At 51.5% G+C, this 3,593-nt stretch overlaps 1 protein-coding gene across 4 annotated transcripts in view; it reads right to left on the minus strand.

The window, feature by feature from the left end:
• RHNO1 (RAD9-HUS1-RAD1 interacting nuclear orphan 1) overlaps positions 1 to 3,587 on the minus strand; it is an 11,120-nt gene extending 7,533 nt beyond the window's left edge. For 2 of the 4 annotated variants that reach the window (XM_027769680.1, XM_006172046.3), the window contains exon 1: positions 3,405 to 3,587. The gene's annotated coding sequence lies outside the window, so the exon portion shown is untranslated. Of the gene's footprint in view, positions 1 to 3,212; positions 3,321 to 3,404 lie in introns of all 4 variants that reach the window. The other 2 variants (XM_027769681.1, XM_027769682.1) reach the window with 2 other exon arrangements.
• Positions 3,588 to 3,593: the final 6 nt, after the last annotated feature.

Raw genomic sequence — 3,593 nt, forward strand, 5'->3', positions numbered from 1 at the left:
TGCCCCGGGCGGGGGGGGGGGGTATTTCTCACTTTCCCTGTCTCCAGGAGCATACACACCCTAAGGTAAAAACCTCTAAAAAATAAAGAAGAAAAAAAAAAGATGAATGGGCAAGAATTGAGCCTGCACATGGTATGAGGGCCAGGTCAGAAGAGCCAGCTGAGGTCTATGAGTTTAGACTTTAGCCTGAGTGATCACTGAATATTTGTAAGTAGGAAGATGTGATCTCACTTAGTGCTCCAACAACCATCAGCCTATGGCCAAGCCTGACTCATCGCTAGCCCACCCACCTCCCCTACTTTGAAGAAAATATATTCTCAGTCAATAGAGCAGTCCCCTCAGCACAACTAGATAAAATATAAACACATAGATACATCTATCGACCTATCTATCTATACACACACACACGAGGGGTTCTCAAAGGTTCATGAAAATGCGTATTAGGAAAAGAAGCACAAATGAATCTCAACATTTTTTGCACCAAAATAAACTCCTACTTCAATTCCATTTCTTTTTTTTTTTTTTTTTTTGAGGTTTTTGTTATAGGGCGTGTGCACTCGCCAGAAAAACAGAGACAGGGGGAGAAGGTGAGAAATCACCCCCCAGGGGGGATGGTCACGCCGCAATCCCTTCTCCTCCATTCTCCTCTCGGGATCTTGGGCACGCAAGCACACGCACCTGGCATGAGTTTAAGCCACCAGGTCTGGGACTTGAACCACGGTCAACTACATGGAAATCCAGTGACATAGCCATTATGCTAAATGCTGGTCCCTTAATTCCATTTTTTGATGAAATTTTCGAAGTCCCCTTCCCATAAATTTCTTAATATCATCCACTATACATTTGGTGTTGAACTTTTCAACCGTTTTATTAAAAAGGACATAACTGGGGGCCATCAGGTGACATAGTGGTTAGGACACTAGATTCCCACATGAAAGACCATGGTTTGAGTCCTGGACCTGGTGGCTTGAAAATCACCCTGGACACATGTGCATGCATGCCCAAAATTCCAGGAAGAGAATGGAAGGGAAGAGGGTGATTTTTTATCTTACTTTTCTTCTGTCTCTCTGGAGAGTGCATGTGCCCTATGGCAAAACCAAGAAGAAAAAAAACCTCCTAATTGTTTAGTTGTTTGTCTTTTAGACAGATCATCTGGGCACTAACATGAAAGGAGAGATGGGAACAGCAGATGGCGTAATGGCTACGTCATTAGACTCCCATGTAGCCAACCGCGGATCAAGTCCCAGACCCAGTGGCTTAAACTCATGCCGGGCGTGTGTGTGTGTGTGTGCGCGTGCCCAGGATCCTGAGAGGAGAATGGAGGAGAAGGGACTGTGGCGTGGTCATCCCCCCAGGGGGTGATTTCTTGCTTTCTGTCTCTCTGTCTCTCTCTTTCTGGTGAGCGCACACACCCTATAGCGAAAACCTCTCCAAAAACAGAAAGGAGAGGACGAGTACCCAGAAATGCATGCTGGGTGGGGAACCAGCAGTTAGCGTAATGGCTGTGTCGCTGGACTCCCACGTAGTCGACCGCGGTTCGCGTCTCGGACCCGGTGGCTTAAATCTCACGCCGGGCGCGTGTGCGTGCGTGCCCAAGATCCCAAGAGGAGAATGGAGGAGAAGGGATTGCGGCGTGACCATCCCCCCTGGGGGGTGATTTCTCGCTTTCTGTCTCTCTGTCTCTCTCTGTCTGGCGAGCGCACGCGCCCTATAGCGAAAACCTCTCCAAAAAAAAAAAAAAAAGAAATGCATGCTGGGGGCATGTGTGCATGCGCGCACCCAAAACCCCGAAAGAGGAAGGGAGAAGGGATTGTGGTGTGGCCATCTCCACAGGGGGCTATTTCTCTCTGTCTCTCCATCAAGCACACACGCCCTATAGGAAAAATCTCTCTAAAACAACTCTAGGCACTTCATGAGAAAAGCTGGACTAGGGAGGGGGGATGGAGGAAGGAAGCAGGGACCCAGGGCGAAGCCTACCCTGGGAGGCCAGTGGAAAGGTGACAATGGCAGCCATCTTGAAATTCACCACTTGCTGAAAGTCACCAGCCTCAAGTGGACCTTTCCTCACTCAGCAGTTGCCCCATGGTCCCTTGATAACTCATTCTCCACAAAGGTTTTCTTAAAACCTGTCCACTTTGTTAAAGCATCAGGCCCTGGCCCAGCAACTGGCATGGTAGTTAATGTGCTGGATTCCCACAGGGCTAACCGTTGTTCGAGTCTGGACCCTGCCGCTTGAAAATCACAACGGGCAGGTGTGCATGCCTGCTCCAACTCCCGGGAGAAGGGAGAAGGGAGTGTGGCGTGGCCCTGCCCAGGGAGATGATTTCTCACTCTCCCTCCTTCTATCTTGCTCCTGCGAGTGTAAGTCCTATGGTAAAAACCTTAAAACAACAACAACAAAACACAACTTCAGGGGACCAGCAGTTAGCGTAATGGCTATGTTGCGGGACTCCCATGTAGTTGACTGCAGTTCAAGTCCCGGACCCGGTGGCTTAAACTCACGCCAGGCGCGTGTGCGTGCATGTCCAAGAGCCTGAGGAGAATGGAGGAGAAGGGACTGAGGCGTGGTCATCCCTCCTGGGGGGATGATTTCTCGCTTTATGTCTCTGTCTTTCTTTCTGTCTCTGTTTTTGCAAGCGCACGAGCCCTATAGCAAAAACCTCTCCAGAAAACAAAAACAAAACAAAGCAAGAAACACAACTTCAGGACACCCCTTTTCTCTCAAAAAAAAAATCACCTTATTTCCTACTTGACCAAGAATAAAGAAGGATCACAGGAATGCTCTCATTTTCCAGAAATCAAACCTACAAACCTGGATATTTCTGCATTCACCCTCCTGCGGTAGCTGGCAGGCCTTCCCCTTCTAGGCTGCTCTGGCCCTGCTCACCCTGTGCTCTCCGGCAAGCTCATGTCTACACTCCGAAAGCGCCTGGAAGCAGCCGCCTTCCTTCCTTACACATTCACCTTAGAATGCCCTGGCCCCAGACGCCAGTATCCGGCTGCCCACCTGCCAGCAACCAGACGGCTCAGATCCACTTCAAACTGACCCACTAAAAGGGGACAGCAGCCCTTCCACCCCCGACCCCAGGCCAAGGAGAGCTGCCAGGCCTTCGGCCAGGGCACCGCATCGCCATCCATCCAGGTCTGGAGCCAGAACTTTCACCCCGTCCCTCTCCCCTCGCGCGCCATCACGCCCTGCCCTGCCGTATTACCTCTTCGGTCCCGTCCCTCCTGGCGTTCTGTGGCTCCTCCTCTGCCCCCATGCTCCCTTTCTGGCCCGATCCCTCTTCTTCAAGATCCAACAGTTCCTGCCAGGACGACTGCAGTAGCCTAACTGGCCTGCCCTAATCCGCTCCAGCCCCTGCTGGGAGGCTTTTAAAAATACAAATCTAGCCTCGACTCACATCCATTAAATCTTCCGACTGGCTTGCTCCACTTCTTGGATCAGGACAAAGTCCCTGTGAGGCTGGGGCTCTGCTTCCTCCGGCTCCAGCTCCAGCTCCAGCTCCCAGCACGCTCCCTGCGGGCCTCCCCTGCACCCGGCGGATACTCCAGCCCGCGTGCCCGCCCCAACCCGCCTGCCCGTAGCCCGG

Source organism: Tupaia chinensis, unplaced genomic scaffold, assembly GCF_000334495.1.
Source record: "Tupaia chinensis unplaced genomic scaffold, TupChi_1.0 Scaffold150288_1, whole genome shotgun sequence".
Lineage (NCBI taxonomy): Eukaryota > Metazoa > Chordata > Mammalia > Scandentia > Tupaiidae > Tupaia > Tupaia belangeri.